At 38.5% G+C, this 19,674-nt stretch overlaps 1 protein-coding gene across 1 annotated transcript in view; it reads left to right on the forward strand.

Moving 5' to 3' along the window:
• Positions 1 to 351: 351 nt before the first annotated feature.
• Positions 352 to 19,674, forward strand: part of PPFIA3 (PTPRF interacting protein alpha 3) — a 2,479,399-nt gene continuing 2,460,076 nt past the window's right edge. The window contains exon 1 of the mRNA XM_044083361.1: positions 352 to 604. The gene's annotated coding sequence lies outside the window, so the exon portion shown is untranslated. The remainder of the gene's footprint in view (positions 605 to 19,674) is intronic.

The raw sequence follows: 19,674 nt of genomic DNA on the forward strand, positions 1-19,674 counted from the left end.
AAAAATTAAACTTTTGGCCTTTCCCTTTAACTGACTTCACCACATAACAGATGACATAGTCTCTAAAATTCATCTCCGCCCTAGATATACTTTCATTGGCTTTCAAAAGTAAAATAACGCCTATTATCACAACCAATTTCTACTGGTTTAAATACACGTCTCTCGACACTTGGTCCAGCCCCACTCAGAGATGATTGCATATTTTACTCAGCTGTTTCTCACAGTGGTTGGACGATGATGTCAATCACTGAGAAGTGTGTGGCTAGTTAAAGGTTGAAGGCATCATATTTCTTCAGTCGGTCTCTCTTTTTTGTGTATGTATGAGTAAAATGTGGGAGGGAGGAGAGTTGAGGATTCTGGGTACCAGAGTCAGTCTCCGTGGGAATGGGGCTCTGCTGTAAATAGGTAGGTGATTTGGGGGTAAGGGGGAGGGGTATAGCTTTAAGGAAAGGTGTATTCCTCTCCCAGCCCCTGGAAAAAATGAAAATGTGCTGAAATAGAAGAAAAAAAAGGAAACGTGAGAAAAGGGGCACAACCAGAGGTGGACAGAAAGAGAGGAGACAGGAGGCTGGATTTTGTGGATTCGGATTCCTAGACTGTCTGTGTAAGTAGGTGTGTGTATATTTGTGTGTGTGAGTGTGCGTTGCCTGTATTGTGCACTGTAGTGCAGTTCTTTTTTTTTTCTACTTTGACCGTCAGCCAGGAAAGAAGGGGATGGTGTTCAAGGGATAAAGAGGAGGAGCCCCCCCCCCCCCCCCTTTAGCACACCTCTGTGTGGGGGTAGGAGGGGAAGAGTGATACTAATTTTTATATTGTTTTGCCATTTCTTGTTTTGAAAATAAGGAATGTTTGGAAGATGCATTTAGTAGTAACACAAGAGTATTTATTGTACTGCTGTTTTGTACTTTAAAATCGCCTGCTTAAAAATATTTAGGACACGATGTTAACCTGCAAAATCGGTGTGTGCATCATATGTTGGTCAATGAAATGTCTCTTTTTTTTTTTTTTTCCAGACGGGTTTTATGTTCTCATCACATGCACTGACAGCTCGTTTCCTCCTACAGTATATTAACTACTAGGGGGATTACATCAACCAACCCTCCTCCCCCTGAAATAAAATGTATGGGACAGTGCTGGGTTTTGCACCATGCCTTGCAGTTTTCTTCATGCAGTCGTAATTGAACGTGTTGAACTGTCCGTTTTCTTGCGATCCGCTCAGCTTTTTGTATGGAAAACATGCATTTACTTTCTGATTTCGTGTGTTTTATTAAAGCGGTCTGTGACTAGTAAATTTAACTGGAATTAGAAAGGACTATGTAGTCTTGTAAAATGTGTTTGCAAATGTCGCCCCCACCCCCACCTAGTGACATGCATGTAATCTTTAATCTGGTTTTAGTAAATGCAGTATAGGATTATTCATGTGAATGAAGGTTTGGCTTAAACCATTCTAAATGTGATATTTTTGAAATATCTTTTGAAAAAAGTGTTTCCCTCAAAATATGAGGTCATTTTCTAGTGATCCTAGTGAGTGAAGCTGGCCTTCCTTGTAATGTAACATTGGATTAGTCTGCAATTTTTATTTATCTTCCCGTCTGTATTCTCAGAATAGAGCATGTTTTATTTATTTAAGGTGTTTTTTTTGCATGTGTACATATTTAGGGGAGGCATGTCTCTACTAGTGACATGGCACATGGATTAGTTTTGATCCCCCCGGCTGCAGGACTTCGTAATGTCACTATTTCTAAGGTGGGTTACTGCATACACATTTTTTCTAGCTGAACAGTTCTACACAGCTAGTATATGTTGATGTGGCTTGGTTTGTGGCTGTCAATTTTCATACTTCATTTTCCAGTATAGTATATATTTTGTGTAATCTTTTGCATTTTGCTTTGTCAAAGCTGTTGGTCTTCTGGCTGCCAAGACACTGCATATTTGTGTTGGAAAATGCAACATGTATCTTTAGTGGTATATGTCAGTCAGTCTGTTCTGTGTAATTAATATTCATTGTTATGGCTGCTTAATTGCAGTATGTATTATGTGCGTGTGTATGTATGTATGCCGTTAGAGAGCTGTTATGTGCTGTATTATCTCTGCCTGTGACTGGTTATACCTTGCTTGCATTCCTTATTGTAACTGTGCTTTGCACAGTTGTGTCATGCTTTTATGTGTGGCATTTTTCTGTGATGATGAATATACAGTAAATAAGAATTTGCAACACAGTAATACTCTGTGTACTAATGGTTCTCTGTGAATGACTCTCATTAGGAAAGCTATTTTAATGCATTGCTTACAAGTACATATATGTGTGAGCACATGCATACATACAGGAGTGAAATATATGAGTATTATATTATACTGCACAGCTGTAAACTAGGGATGCTCATGATCTCTCTGATAAAGCACTGTGTCAGTGTCAATACAGCAGCCAGCAAACACACTATAGGTATCATAAGAGCAGGAGCTGCATTTAGTCTCCAGTTGGGTGCTTGTAATTTTTTCTGGTGCTGCACTCCTGAGGAGCTGTCCTTCAGATGAAAAATTAAACAGGGACCTCATCTAGTTTAATTGGTGTGAGTTCTATCCTTCATATGAAAATAATTAAACAGAGGCCTTGTCTAGTTTAATTGGTGTTAGCTCAGGTGGATATTTAAGATCCCATGATACATACCAGTGTGTTGGACAAAATATCCCAGTCTTTACAAAATACCACCTTGGGTTTCTCCTGAAAATTGTCTATAAGCTGAATGGTACCTGTCAAGTTAACAACAGAAAATAAATGAGTACATAAAAGTTAATACACTTAAATGTTTGAAATCTTAAATGTTGCTAGATGCTAGGACCCAAAATTTGAATGTACCAGGCCCTTATTGTGATGCCTTTTTTTATGACTGAGATCAAGGGCAAGCTGTATATAATGTTTGTTCTGAAGTACAGCACCTCAAGAGTGCAGCTTCCCGCAAGTGGAATACAGTTTCAGTACTGGTGCTTGAGTGCAAGCACCTGGTTTGGGGATAGAACCTACAGCCTTATGATCTTGTAGTATCTGAGGAGAGTGTGCTGCCTGCTGAATCATTGACAAACTTTCACTTGACGTTTGTATTGTGTACTTTTGTATTCATAAGCAGCCAATTTTAGGAGCAACATGACACCTGATAGGTTCTAGTGTGTTCTGTAAATGAGTATGCCAACTTGTATGTTTGAGGATACCCATGATATTTTAATTATTCTCATTTATGTCATTCAGACTTTAATATCTGCAGCATCTGATGTCCAGTTTTTGTGGAAAATGTGTATGGGGTGCAAAAGTAGGCAGGTGATAAATATTTTCCAGTGTCGTGCTCTGTGATATGAACGTTATATAAATGTATCGGAATACATAACTTATTTTGAAGCACAGTTGCTGTTTTTTTGGCTCATGTAGTAAGTTCAGTAGACATGAACAGTTTTGGAGATGTGGCACTATGTTTAATTATGAGATTTTGAAATCCATGCAAAATGTTTGTATGTCTAAAAGTTGTGGCAGTTTCGTAAGCAAAAATGGTCATTAATTTTCTGTAGAAACAGCTAAATTGTGAATGGTGAATATAGGTGGGGTCACAATGGCCATTGTTAATGATGTTACAGTGGTTATCTTGTTAGTTTTAGCTGTTTTTTTTTTTTTTTTAATATTCTAAAGTCAAGTAATTCTATGAAAGCTGTTGTATATCACCAGGATTCCAAAAATCTCTGCACAGTTTTGCAGGCGGTGAAGATTACTTGCTGAATATTGGATTAAATTTGCATAATTAATGAGTCGCAGGTGAAGACATTTTTGGGCAACATAATAGCATCTGTTATGCAATATTTCCTCATTTGGAAGCAGCAAAAATAGCACAGGTGCAGGAATGCACAAAACAAGAAAAACAGAAAGCTATGTACTTTGTCTGAAAAACGGTAATATGTATTGTAAGAAATATATGAAGTAGCATACCCATTCCAAAAATGGTTAAAATGAGTATGGTAATTAGGGATAAATATGAAAGCATCCTTCATATTTGTATTCATTTGTATCTGTAAAAATTTGCCTACAGAATTAATTAGATTATGTAAAATTACCCCAGATCTGCCATTCAGGTATTTAAATAGTATACAGTATAATGCAAACATGCTGGACGTATTTGTGGGTATCACTTGGCAATGCAAATGCCTTCAGGGGTGGCAGTAATTGTAAAGATGGCTAGTATGTGGTTATTAGCAGGCAAGGGACAGTGGAAAAGGGAAGCCAGTGGGGCACAGGTATTTCATATGTTGTAGGGACATACCCCGTTGTTTTTAAATAGGAAGATAAAGGTTGGCTAAGAATTGGTTCTTGGATATAGGCAAAGGTGTAGGGTGTGATACAAATCAAAACAACATTAACCAAAACATGGATAGGATGATATAAAAGGAAGGGTTGATGAGGAAACCTAACATATAGATATAAGCTAGATAGAAGTTCAAATCAATATACATGTAATTGTGTGTGTGTGTGTGTGTGTGTGTGTGTGTGTGTGCACGCCTGTATGCATATGTATATAAGTATACACGTGTACACATCTCCTTCTACTTACACTCACATACTGTACATACTTCCCTATAAAGATACTTATTTAAATGATAAATGTCTGAACACTTGCAAATACCTGCAAATAATCTGCAACAGTTCAGCTATGCAGCAAACATTTGTAAGCACATATATTGTCCAGAAAGTTAGTAGTAATGATAGAGACACAATACTGCAAATGCTTGCGTGAACAGTGCAAATATGTTGCAAACAAATCAGGACACAACCAAAGAGATGTAAGAGCTGCTAGCATGTGATAAAGCTATATAGTAGTGATAGATCTGTAGAAGTGAGTTATTCCACTGTTACCAATAGGATTTTGACTGAAATTAATAGGACCACTTGATATTCCAGTCTTTTCCTAGTCTCCTGTGTCCACCTCCATTGGTATTCTGATGAATGTACGTCAGGCAAATGCTCCTGTATTTGAACCACATTTGCTGAGTGTGGCTGCACCAAATCCAGCATACCAAATGCCATTGGTAGTATACTTATTTCCTGCAAATAAGAACAGTGATATTTCAAGAATGGAAAGATTTAAATATATTTGTGTGTGTGTAATGTATGCTGTTTTTTTTTTTTTTTTTTTTTTTTTTAAATAAGCAATTTTCATTAAAGTTGTGGTTCCAATGTTGTATACCTGTGCAGTATGTAAATAGTATATATGTATACGACAGTATACGTGTGTTTTTTATGGTGTGTGTACACATTAGTATGCAGTTGTACATTGTTAGTTTAATATGTGTTTTGTGTGTGTGTGTGTGTGTGTGTGTGTGTGTGTGTGTGTGTGTGTGTGTGTGTGTGTATGTATGTATATATGTGTGTGTGTGTGTGTATATATATATATATATATATATATATATATATATATATATATATATATGTTTTTTAAAAAAGAGTCGTGGGAAAATGTGAATTATTGCAGAGAAAAATAACTGTTTTAGCTGTGTATTGGTATAAAAAAACATTTCAAAAGTATATGCATGTGGGGGATAAAGGAGTAAGGGGATGTGTATTTGACAATGTCAGTCAATAGACATTTCTGTTTGAGGTGTACACATTACAATAAGATGCTGCAAAGAATGGAGTTTGTAAAAGAACAATACCTTTTATATTGCATTAAATGATGAGTAATATGCATATATTCAGTATTAGTATTATAGTAATGTACATTCCATTTGATGTCATTAGGTATATATGTGGGGATATCTGTGTGTGTGTATATATACATACATATATATATATATATATATATATATATATATATATATATATATATGTGCGTGTGTATAGGTTTACTATCGTTTGTTTGAATGGCAAAACATTTGCTGTTCGAAACAACGAAAAGTAATACTGAACACGAACAGCGAATAGCCACAATGTCGACCCAAATGATCAACACATTTGAGTCGATGTTGTTACCAAAACCATCATGTGATAGCCATACAGGCGCTGATGTAAATCAGACTCCTATATGACATGTCATGTTTTTGCAGGGGGGAAGCCCCCCTGCACCCCCACCCCCTCCTCTACTAATATATTCTAACTCGGAGATCGCACTACAGTGGGGATATGGATGAATTTTCAATCCCCACTGTACCACGATCTCCGTGCAGATAGTCATATCACTTATGCGAATGCTCTACTGCATTCGCATAAGTGTGTTCGACTATCTCATCCATTTGAGTTTTGTGCACGACATTCTGTCGGCAGCACTGCTGCCAAAAGTCAGACTGTCGTTCGCACAAACAATAGTAAACCATATGTGTATTTATGTGTGTGTGTGTGTGTGTGTGTGTGTGTGTGTGTGTGTGTGTAGATATATATAGTGTGTATGTGTGTGTGTGTGTGTGTGTGTGTGTATATATATATATATATATATACATATATATATATGTATATATATATAATGTCATGAAATTATAGGGTTATAGACCAGTCTACACAATGATATTGTACCCATGTGCAATATCCATTAGAAAGTTGATGGCTACAGTATGCAACTGTAATATATGTAAGACATATTCCATTTATAATAAATGTATGTTCTCTTATGTTAGGACAACTCCTTACTAAATGAAATAAATTGTTATTATTATATTATGTATCATACCTGTGTACCTGTTAGTTATATGCAAATGAAAGCTGTGAGCTTTACTGTATGAGCTGACGTTATACAAACAGATCTTATGCAGTCTTCGTTATGCTGTCACATATTTTTGCACATTAGATATTTTTACACATAATAGTTTCACTAATAGAGCACAGAGATAGATGTATATAGGAGCAAACTACCACATAGCCATGTCATATACGGGTCACTATGGGTATAACATTGCCACAGTATCTGTGTAGTACCCATTTGCAGCAACTGTTTATGTATGTATGTGTGTATGCACAGAGCCTATGATCTACTCCATTAGCTGTATGTGACTTACCAACAGCATTACAGATGACGTGCAGAAGAGTAGAACAGCATACATTTATATAAATGTAATATTCATTGCACTTTACTGTGTAAATATACTGTATGTCAAACCTGTCCTATCAAAATACACTGCACAGATTGCAAAGTGTCTCCAATACAGTATATTGTAATTCAGTACTCCCTTCTATATCTAACAAGTCATCTTAGGTAAGATGCTGATTACAACTGAGAATTTCTCTCAGTATTCTAAGCATAAAACTATATTTTACAAGTCTGACAACAGTTGCTATAATACTTGCAGTGCTGTTTGACATATCTGTTAGTAAAGGCTTCCTATTGAAATGTCAAGACTCACAATGTTGAGTCCCAAAATGCTGCTGTAAAAAATAAAAAAAAAAGGGGACTGAAAAACTGAAAATGCAGGGAAAAAGTAAATCTCCAACATTGCTTTTCTCCTTTACACTTGTTTTTGCAGGGGAGCAAGCCCCCGAAGACATACACACACACACACACATATATATATATATATATATATATATATATATATATATATATATACCAACTCTTTGATCTCTGTACCTTGGAGAGAAGGGGACTGTTCTGGTATCACCACATACCAGGAGTCTGCATTAAAAGTCATGGTATTGCAGACGATTACGACCAGTAATATTTGGGTGTGGTAAATCATTGCAGTGAAATTGTGCCCACTGTATCTGGCATTCGTGATATGTATTATAGCATCTAGCAGGATTTACAGTATTATGATTATTCTTTGAACCCAGCTTCTCAGTTTTTGAATGTAGGTCTGTTTACTGGGATAACACAAAATGGTGAGCAACTTTAAAATAAACTATTTTTGTGCACTGCTATGCTGTTTTCTAAACTTCAATTCAACAAAAACAGTCCTTCACACACTGCTAGGTTCTTTCCAAAAGATCAGTTCAACAATTTCGTCCTTTCAGGATACATATGATTTTCCTGAAAGTTGGTTGCCAAATAAAGAGGTTCCTGTCAAAAAATATTAGAATTGTTAAAAAAAAAAATTGCTCCTTTTATTCAAGACTTCCTTCATCTTGCAAACAGGATAATTCCTTCAGTTCTTTTTACAGCATAAATAGAACCTGTTCATCTCCAGTTTTCAGAGACACTTTTCATACTACAACTGTCCTGTATATGTAGCTCCTCTGGAGCCTTCTCTCCCAGCCTTATTTCCTCCATGGACTGTGGCTGTGATGCGTCTCAAGAAGAGTTTACTTTGAAATCTCGTATTAACACAATCGCTAATTGCACATGATCGATACCATAATCCCAAATGTTAAAAATACTGACAGTTTGTGTTCATTATGTCGCAAATTTACTAGTTAAGCCAAATCTTTATGTATACCTTTAAGGATTTTTAGTACTTACCTGTTCAAAATGACGGACTTTACGTTTATCGCTGGAAGAACTTTAGAAACTCTGTATTTAACAGAATATTCTCAAAAAAGTAAGCTAGTGGTAAATAATGAAAGGATGCATGTACTATTTTCAAAAACACTGAATCTAAATAAACATTGTTTTAAGTATAGATCTTTAATGACATGCAAACGACTAGTACTGAATATACTTTTATCGAACATTCGTGCTTGTGAAAGCTATAGTAAGGTTGTCAAAGATATAACGCATTTAATTAATATACTATGGCTTTTTAAGTATATTAGGCTTTGTGTTGTAAGGAAGTGAAATTCACAACTAAGAAAACATTTTTTTTAGATACTTACACATGTAGTTTTCTCTGAATACTACACTGTTGCAGGGAAAAAACATAATGTTTGTAACATAATTTTTGATGTTATGACAGTCAGTATTTTACACTTTCAGTATTTGGGATTATGGTCTCCATCATGTGCAATTTGCGATTGTGGTAATGATTTCAGAGTAGACCCCGAAGAGACATCTGCTGCCCATTAATTAACCATGGAAAGCCTCCTGTAGTTCCCTTCCAAGATCCATGTTTTAGCAAATAAAATCCTCCCTAGTACAGACAGCAGATAGTTCACCAGCAGCAGCAGTGTGTTTCCCACACTTGGCTGTCATGACACTCCCATCCTAGAACTACTGGTTTTAGATGCATCAAATGGGATGTAAGCCCACTACAGCCCTTCCATGTTTTAAGTTAATGTTACATGGGCAGTGGTATTTTTTAAAATTTGTAAAGCTGGGGGGGGGGGGGGTGTCAAAGTCCATCTAAACAATTTTGGATTGCAATTTTTGTCAGTAGAGACACTGTAGTGGGATGTGATCATTAACTAATACAATTTTTTACGTGGCAAATAGCATTTTAGGGTGACGGGGCCATTTTATGGCAAGGCAGTCCATTTAGTCTATTTTAGTAGCTAAATAACATCTGTCAGTATTGCTGTGGTTTTTGAATGGATGGAGTACCATCCCCATCTATAGTCTAGGCCCAGACTTCTGTTGCACCTTGCTCAAGCAACTGTATGTATTAAGAATTACTTGGGAGAGTCCCATCTGTCTGAGGGTGCTATACAGATGTTCTTAGCTGTTTCACTTAAAACAAAATTGACAACAACGTTCATGCATTACTCCTGACGTGTGCTTTGGTCAGAAAGAATTTCTCTGGGAGTTCCTGATCTAGAATAAACATGTTTTTTTTTTTTTTGCTATAGACTGCCTCATTATATTTTATTGCATAGTCAGTAATTGCCAAAATATACTAATGTACTTATTTGATTTGCAAGTGGATTTACAATGACCATTTCATTTCTCTCAAATGGGATTTCCAAAATTTGAACAAGTATCAAAGGGCTTTTAAACAAAGGGTTGGGTGCTGTCTTTTGACATTATGGGAAAGCTGCACAAACATTTTCTATGTCTTTCATAACGCCGGACCAGTAAAACCTAGCTTAAGTCTTAAATTTTTGTTTTATCCTTTCAAAATACCCACCTAAAAGAGTTTTATGCTAATGTCATTACAGATTCATAGGTAAGTACTAGGCAGTCATTCTACAAACCATTACAAGCGTAGTCAAGAAACCATATTCAAGAATTCCCTCCAGCCTCAAAAAGGGTAACACAAGGTAAACCAGGAGAGAATTTGAAGATTCACATTCAGTTATCTGGGTTTATCCTGAAGGTGGCAAGGGTGTTAATCTGCTTGACTTGCAGAGGAAGTTTGTTCTAGAGACAGGGAATGTCTTTGGGTATGAATTTATCATGCCAACATGTTCTATATATTTGTTGATGAAGGTTTCGATCCTTTTACCAGGTATTTGAGGAACTTTGTTCTGTGAAGGAAAGGTCAAGAATAATCTGATCTTTATGACTCAAAAGGATAGATACAGACTCCTTAGTGGTGATCTGTAAGAGACCTAGTACAAGGAGAGGGCTTGCCTGTCTGAATGAGTTAATTAATATTTTTAGGTAGGAATGTCTGTCTCCCAAGTTTGAGTGATATGTTTAGATGGGTCTATGTCAGAAGCTTGAGTTTTCAGAAACTCAAAATTCATATTGTAAAAATGATATGACTGAGTTTCTGAAAACTCAAACTTCTGACATGGACTCGTTTGGACAAATTTATGGCAAAAGGAGCATTTATATATAATAATGGGTCTAATAAGACTTGTATAAATGGGAATTAAGATTGTGCTGGATATGTAGCGGAGATGGTTTTTGAAGTTAAGTTGACTCAAAACAGAGGATTTCCAAAGTACTGCAGAAACACGATTGTCAAAAGATAATAATTTAACACCAAGAGTGCCTAGATCTCTTATGGCCATTTCTCATTGAAGGGTTATGTCATTTATATAATATGATGTGAAAATGTGTTTTACCAAAATGAAATGTACTACATTTTTTTTCATATTTAGCTTGTGTTGATTGTCCTTTCACCAGTTGACAACATAGTGTGACCCACATGGTCCATGCACCAATTGATAACCTATTTTAATCCATGTTTGAGCAAATTTGAGTCAGTTGAGGAATGAATAACAGCACACAATTTGCAGTAATCTTCAGACTTGGATAACTGTAGGCTAGGAGTGGTGGTCTGAAGGACTGAGAAATAGATGACAAATAGGAGAGGACCCCTAACTGAGTCATGTAGTACTCCACTGGTAACTTTGTCCTTTCAGAAGTGATATGTGCAACTCTAATTACATGGGTTCTGTCAGAAGAAAACAGTTAATCTGCTACACAATATATATAGATTTATCAAGTCGGTAAATCATGTCTGATGGGAAGTAATATCAAAGACAGCCTGGGCCAGGACCTAATGTGCTATATGTAATGCAAAACTCCTGTCCACTGCTTTGATAACTACTACAAAGAAATTAAAGAAGTTAAGCAGGAAGAACCTACCTTTAACAAAGCCAAATTTTTGAGGGTCCATAGATGAGAGATTTTCAATGTCCAGATTAATGAGTTATGAGGTTAAAGCATTCCATATCTTTACATATGAACCTAGAGAGACTAATGGTCTTAATATTACTAAGGTTCATGGTCTGGCCACTTTTGTGTAGTGGCATTACAGTGTCTTGTTTTCTGTGCTTCAAAAATGTAACCAGTGGAGGATGGGGATATAGTGACCATGCATTCAGTGACAACTTGGTATACTACAAGCATTTCGTTGATGGTATTTTTATTTTATGGGAGGGGACATGTGATAGATTATGTGATTTTGTACAATATCTAGAAAATAATAGTTCCTGTTTTAAATTTACCATGCATTATTCCAATGAACGCATGGATTTCCTTGATGTCACATTAGTTTTAAGGGATGATGGGAGTATTGATTCCCTCATGTATAGAAAAGAGTGTAGGAAAAATGGTCTGCTGTATAGGCAGAGTATGCACCCCACGAGGATTTTTAATAATATTGTGAAACGCCAATTTCTGTGTGCATTCAGATTGCATATGGACAAGGAAGATTGTTACAGCTACTGGAACTCTTAGTAATGATTTTATGAATAGAGGCTATAATCAAAAGGATGTAAAGAAGAATTTAAATGAAGTGGATATTTTTTAAGAAATACTGCTGGTTTACCTTATTTATACAGACAGCAGAGAAGTAATCACAACTCTACTAATAGATCTAGATGTGCCCTTTCTTTTAGATTCAGCAGTAATATACATAGTATATGTGGTGTAATAAAAGGCAATTGGCCCATTTTATACTCTGATGATGCCACAAGGGATGTAGTAGGGGATATCCCCAGGTTTATTTTTTTGGAATAATGTATCGTTGAAAAGGGAACTTTGTTATAAGCCCTTCAGGGAAGATGGTAGAGTTAAGGCCAAGCATAGTACGTTCCCCTGTAGAGCTTGTAAAGCCTGCTCTTCCATGTCGTGCACTAATATGTTTATTCATCCAATTACACATAGAAATGTTATCTTTAACTTGCATGCTGATTGTAAGAACCAACATTTAGTATATTTATCTGACTGTGTAGACTGCACAGTGTTCCATATTGGGAAGATTAATCAGAAGTTAAATCAAGTCTTACAGCACTTAGGTGATATTAGAAATACAGATTGCTTAAATGCTCTTTATAAGCACGTTAAAAGTAATTGTGGTCATTCTTTTAAATTCACTGTCATTGAATTAATTAAGCAGAATATGAGGGGAGGGGATACTGTTAATAAGACCAAGCTCCTCGAGATGAAGTGGATAGCAACTATGCAGGCACATAGACCACCAGGTCTTAACTATACTATACCTTTAAAACCCATCTTAAAAGCAAGACCATTAGCTCATTAAAGTTAGTGGTTTTTGATTGGTGTTCCTTTCTTATAAAAAGTTGTTAGATTTTGTAGAATTGTTATATTAGGATCTGAAGAAGCACGTTTGTGAAAGCGCTAATCCGAATTTCAATAAACCTCTGTTTTTACCATTTATTTATGGACTTTTATGCCTCTAGCCTTGAGAGACAAACTGAGTTTTTATTTCGTTAAGGTTCATGTTCTGGCCACTTTTGTGCAGTGGCATTACAGTGTCTGTTTTCCGTGCTTCAAAAATGTAACAAGTGGAGAAGCTTAGCTTGAAGGGGTTAGAAGGGATTCAGATAGGCAGTATTTAGTAGCAATAATAAGACAACCTGGAGTATTGTCAAGAGCCATGGTTGAGGTGATGTCCTTTCATATCACTGTTGCAGTATTCATAATCAAAAGGGGTCTTCTGCCAAGGATCGCTCAATGTTCCACCAGTACACCAAAGCCTTTAGTACTTACAGACATGGTACATCACACGTATGCTCCCCACACAAGGTGCAGGGCATAAAGGTGACGTATGGTTGCACACTTTCAAAGCTTCTTTGCCGCCAGTCTGAATGCCATCATTGAACATTGGTCTGAATGCTGTACTGCTGTGTTGGTTGCTAAGCCTAGCTTTAGATAAGTGTCCTGTTGGGGTTTCTTATCTTTCTTTTTTATTTATTGCTGTTGGATTTATGTCATCCAGAAAGGGAAAATGTCAGTGTGGGAGGCAGATTCCCTATAAAGACTGTTGCAACCATAGGCAGTGTCTTATCCACCAGGCTTTTGTCCCTAAGACTGTACATAGTTCTCTCCTCTTTATCTAGTTACCTTGAAAACTAACATCTTAAGCTGTTGGCTGAAAGTGCTATGGCGCAGTCTTCTTGTCCCAAGGGTCAGCCATCTGCCAAGAAAAAGGCCAAAGAAACTTCTGTCTGATATGGCTGCTGTCCAGCCTCCCCAAGACATCTCTCTTGAAGCTAGTGAAAGCCCAGAGGATCATCTGGTGGTTGCCTAAAATTCATCTGACACAGTTCCACCAGAAGCTGGCATGGATTTGACTTCTTACATGCCCTGGTTGACTTTATCCGAGGAACCAAGGAGGATCAACAGATCTTAGTTAGGGAGGAGAACCCTGCTATGCTTATTGAATGTCACCAGGGTCTAGCCCTCTAAGGGTGTTTGGTGCAGACATCCTACAGAAGAAGAAACAGAAAAGTAAGCATATTTCTCCTGTAGTTAAGGATTCCCAACATGAATGGCAGGATTTTACTTGGGAGTTATTTAATGCTTTAATGGTGTTAAAGCCTCTTCAAGGGGTATCTGTGCCTACCCCTCCCTGATCTTCCACTCCTCTTAAAAGACCCAGGGAACCAGACTTTTCAGATGAGGATCTGGATCCTAGTGGTGGAGTCCCTGGCTTACTCTTCTCAAATCCCTTCCCACCCTTGGTCTATGGTTCAGAGGAAGAGTGTTCTATTACTCCAAATTCCCTTTGGAAGAACTTTTATTTGGCGATACTGCTGCCCACATGATGGAATTTTTTTAAGTGGGATTGTTCTTATGTCTCTGATATTCAGAAAAAGTATTATAAGCTTCTCCAGATGGAGTCTCCTTTGCCATCAGCTGTCCTCCTTGTTCTGAATACTCTCCTGTATGCCTTTTCAGCAGCTTCTGTGGCTCCTGATTTTCAGTCCCCTGCTCCCAAGAAACCTGATATATTTTACAAGGTGCATGACGACTGTAAATTTCTTTGTAAGTGCCCTTCTGCAGATCCTTCTGTAGTGTCTGTCTCTTCTGATAAGCTCTCCAATCTGTTACCCTCTACCAAGTTGCTTCCTTCAGATAAGGATTGTAGGGCCATTGAAGGCTAGGCAAAAAGTTTATACTGCTGCCATTTTATCTTTTTGTGCCATCACCTACCAGATTTATATGACCAGGTATGTTTTGGCCCACCGAACTCTGGTTTCCAAAGTAGTTTCTGACCTTCCTGACTCTGAAGAGCAGGCTTCTGCCCTTTCCCTGCTGGGTTCTGCCTCCCAAGTTGCTTGCCACTCTATCAAATGCAGCTATGATGAAGCTGATGCCTCCTCCAGGTCTGCTGCCTTTGGTTTTGTTATGAGGTGTTACTCTTGGCTTCATCTTCAGGTTTTGCCTGATGACATGAAGGTTAAAGTGTTGGAAGCTCCTTTGGATATTAAAAATCTTTTTGGTGCTGCTGCTAATAAACCTTTCAAATCTTTCCAGGATGAGAGTAAAGCTTTGCAAAAGCTGAAACATATTTTTGTTTCTCCTATTCCCTGGGCTTCAGAGGAATTACCCATCCAAATATGCTTTTTTTCATAGACTGTCTTGCCCTCCACCTAAGGGAAAAAGGTTTCTATACATGTGCCTCCTGCTAGGTCCATTCAAACCACTACCTCCCAGAAACCGACTTTTCAGAGTAAGCTGGATTCTATTTGACAATTTGCTTCCTTGTTTCCTTGACCAGGTTCCCTTATCCCACTGTCTTCTCGGTCTCTTCCAAATTAGTTAAAATCACAACAGACTCTTGAGTTCTGTCCATTATTCACCAGGGATATTTCATGATTTGGAAATCCCTTCCTCCCCTTTTGGATAGACTGCAACCTCTTCGGGAACATCTTCTTTTTCAAGAGGTGCTCCATTCTGTTTTGGTCCAGGGTACCATTCAAACTGTGTCTCCTGCCTAGGTAGGGTTTTTTTTTAATTTAAGAATGATTTTTGGTTCCCAGAAAGGAAGGCACTTGGAGACCAGTTCTGGACTTTTTCTCGCTCAACACCTTTCTTGAGATTCCTTCCTTTCAAATGTTGTCTTTTCAGACTCCCCCAGCCCTTTCTGGTATCTTGAGATCTCAAGGACACCTGCCTTCATATCCCCATCCATCCCTTTGTTCAGGAAAATTTTACATTCCTCTGTTTCTTCCTTGCATTTTCAGTTCTCTGCTTTGCCCTTTGGCCTCTCTACTGCCCCAAGGGTATTCACCAAATGCCTCACTCCTGTCCTTGCCTTTTGCCAGATGAGAGGAGTTCAGATCTTTTGGACAACCTGCTCTTTCAGGCTTCTTCCCCAGTTGTCTGCCTTAGGATCTCCAGTCTGTTTCCCTGTTGCAGAGTTTTTAGTTCACCATAAGCTTCAAGAAATCAGATCTGATCCCTTTTCAGGATCGTATTTTCCTTGCTTGCAGGCTTCAGACCATCCCCATGCTGATCGCTGCCTGCCCCAAGGCCCTGTCTCTTACTGCTTTTTTCCAGTCTCATCTTCCTTTGATTTCAGTCATGGCCAGGGACTTTCTCAGAGTCCTCAGGTTCATGGCTTCCACCATTCCCATGCTTCCTGTGGCCAGGATGATCATGAGAAAGCTGCAGTGGTTTCAACTATACTTCTCAGTTCCTTTCTTGTCTCAAGCTTGACCTTCAGTGATAGATTCCTCAACTTTCTCTCAACACGGGGCTTCCTTTCCAGACTTCAGTCCTAACTCAAGAGTTCTTTACACACACCTCCTACAGGGATTATAGGCCTCCTTTGGCTGTCTCAGGGTTCAGGATCTCTGGCGTCTTCATCAAAGATCAGACTAGACCCCTCAATATTTTCACAGAGAATACCACAGTGATGTGGCATGTCAACAGGCAAGGGGGGTACAAGATCCTAATTTTTTTTTTTTGCATACTATATCTTCAGGTCTGGGTTCTAGTGGTCCACTATCAAGTAACTCTTCAGGCTGTTTACATTACCTCAGAGCACAATCTAGTGACTGATTCTTTGAGCAGGTCCAACACACAAGCTCACGAATGGATGCTTCACTGAGATGTGTTCCTGGACATTGTCTATCAGTGGGGTATTCCTCAGGTAGATCTGTTTGGCTTCCCTCAGAACAGACAACTTCCTCTTTTCTGCTCAAGAGTCACCCCCCCCCCCCCGTTACCACGAGTCTTACACAAGATCAGGCAGGACTCTCCTAAAATCTTGCCAGTGACTCCCTTTTGGCCCAGACAGCATTGGTTACCCTTTCTTTCTTACTTGGCCAGGGAAAGTCACCATGAGTTACCTCACCAGGTGGATTTTCTCACACAAGTCAATGAGTTTATCTGTCCTTACTTGTCCACTGTTCAACTGACCTTGTGGGCAATGGGGTTTTGATCCCGTTTGGGCACCTCTTTTCTCAGGACATGCTTTGGGTCCTGCATGAGGCCAGGAATCCCAATACCAGGAAATATTTGTCCAAATGGGAAAGGATTTTTGTCCGGGGATCCTGGTGATGAGAGAGGCACCAATCTGTGCACATTCCTGGGGTTCTCTTATTTGTGTGATCTGCTCAATCCTGGGTTGGCATGTTCTTCATTTAAAGCTCACCTGTCGGCAATTTCTGCATCTGGCCTTGACTCCTCCTCTGGCCTCTAAATGTGAGGTCAGGCAGTTTCTTAAAGGCATCCTTCATATTATGGCTCCCAGAAAGCCTAATCTGCCTTCCTGGGACCTCAGTTTTGTCCTTGGAAAAATTGCTCAGGCTCATTTTGAGCCTGCTGCTTCAGCTTCCGAACAACACTGGACTTGGTAGACTACTGTTCCTTTGGCTCCCACTTAGGCCAAGAGGATGCCTGAACTTCAGGTTCTCATGGCTGTTGCTTCTTGCTTAGTTTTCCACAAAGACATGGTGTCTCTCTGACCACCCTGGGCATAAAAGAAGGGTTAGCACAATGAGTTGTCCCTTAATCAGTCAATTCATCTGCATTCCTTTTTTCCTTCTCGGCATTTTGCCAGTGAGAAAGTTGCCAGCGAGAAAGTTCTTCATACCATGGATTTGCATAGACAGCTCAGATGTTATTTGGACAAAACTAAAATTGTTCACAAATATGAGTAGCTTTTCTTTTCATCCCAGGTCTTTGGTTTGGCTCTTTCTAAGCTAACCATGTCTTTCTCGATTTCTAAGATCATTTATTTTTGTTATTCTTTTCATGGCAAATGTCTTTGCTCATCAGTAAAGGTTCATTCTGCCAAGTCTGTTGCCTCCTGTGGTGTTTTTTTTTCCAAGGGGCTGAATACCAGTTACATCATTGAGGCCGCTACTTGGTCTTTTGATTACACGTTGGATGTTATTTCCAAGGCTAGAGCTGGCTTTGCCAGGGCTATCCTGCATAGGTTTATGGAGGGCTCTGCTGGGCCATCCTCCTCTCAGGTTTCCTCTTGAGCTCTTGTACTTTCCCTTTAGTTATGAGTACTACAGTGGTGATATGGAGGGACATAGTACAGTTATGTTAAATCTTACTATATCAGTAAATGCCCCTCTTTTCACTGTTGTAGTATTCGCTCCCCCCTGTCCCATCTGCTGTAGCCTGTTCTTTCTTGCCCTCCTAGTAGAGGGGATCTTCTCCCTTTTCTCCTTCAGGGTGCACATGTTCTTCCTTGTCCCTAGGGACTGTTTATTCTGGGGGTTTTCCATTTCCGTGTGTGTGCATCTGTAGATCACCTTTATGCCCTATGCCTTGTGTGGAGAGCGTAAATGTGACATTCAGCACCTGTAAGTACTAAAGGCTTTGGTATACTGGCTTGGACGTTGGACTATCCTTAACAGGAGAGCCCTTTGATAAGGAATACTGCAACAGTGAAGAGAAAGACATCTACTGTTATGGTAAGCTTTTACACAACTGTACTTTCTTAGCTTTTGAGAGGACCTATCCTATAGTAATTATACAGGGTGTCTGGGATTGTGGAATATGTGGAATAGGTATATCTGTGGTTGGAGTAAGGATTGCACCAAATTTGTTAGCTAGTTACTTTGAAGTTCTAAACCTCTTGGCGTAGTCACATAAACATTTGCATTATTTTTGATTTCAGTGGCTTTTTCTAGTTCATACTCGGCTGCGAGTGTCTTAATGGTACTAAACTATTAGCTAGTTTGTTTCATTATGCTCTTAAGGTGGGTAGTTTAGGTTCTCTCATAAATGATAAATAAATTCTTTTTATATAGTTTATATATACAGGTTTTCCACCACAGGGGTTTGTTTTTAAATCTCTGTATTTGGTGTGGATAAGGAATGATAGATCAATACAATAATTTAAAAGAAAGTAGAAGTCAGGGGTTATAAATATTTAAGACCTTTGAAATAGTGACTAGCTGAGTTTTTTCTTTGCAGCTTAACAGCTCGTGTTCCTTTCCAGTTTTCAGGGGTACTTTTCACATGGATTCTGTTCTGCACACACTGCTCTGTGGAGACTCCTCATCTTGACTTAGAGGTCAAGAATCCACCTCTTTCATAAGCAGTGGTTGTAACAAATTCTAGAAAGGCAATTGCTTCCTATTAGCTACCATGGAGATCCTCCATCTGTTTTGCCGGATATTGTGTATCTGTTTGGAACTCTGTAGTTCCCTTCCAGGACACAGTGTTTTGTGACTGGAACCTTACCTGTTGTGCAAGCAGCAGGTAGAATACCACCTTCAGCATCATGTTTCTCCAGGCTCAAAAATTAACATGTCACAATATAAATAAATATCTGTCAGATAGTACAACAGTGTAATGTGTACAGTTTAAAGTAATGACATATGTGCATATAATGCTTGCACATACCATAAAGTAACAAATATTTGCAAGACATGATGGTACTGCAGTGTACTGTAATTATTCGAACATGAGCCCTGTGTTTCATGAACTGCCACCTTTATTTTTCTAACGTCCTATGTCATCTGTGCTCCTGTGAAGTCTTGTTGAAGTTTGGCACATCATTTTGGATAGCTAGTGTGTGTTTGCTGGCAGCAGTGCTATATTTCTGCCACACTATGCATTTTGGAAATAACGTGATTGTAAAACATTCTATTATAATAATACTTATTCGGGATGTATGATTTAGGGGTGCTCAGTATGGTGGCCTCTACATTGTTGAAAGTGTGTAGTATTC

The sequence above is a fragment of the Protopterus annectens genome, chromosome 9.part0 (assembly GCF_019279795.1).
Source record: "Protopterus annectens isolate FY-2018-M chromosome 9.part0, PAN1.0, whole genome shotgun sequence".
NCBI classification, from domain to species: Eukaryota; Metazoa; Chordata; order Ceratodontiformes; family Protopteridae; genus Protopterus; species Protopterus annectens.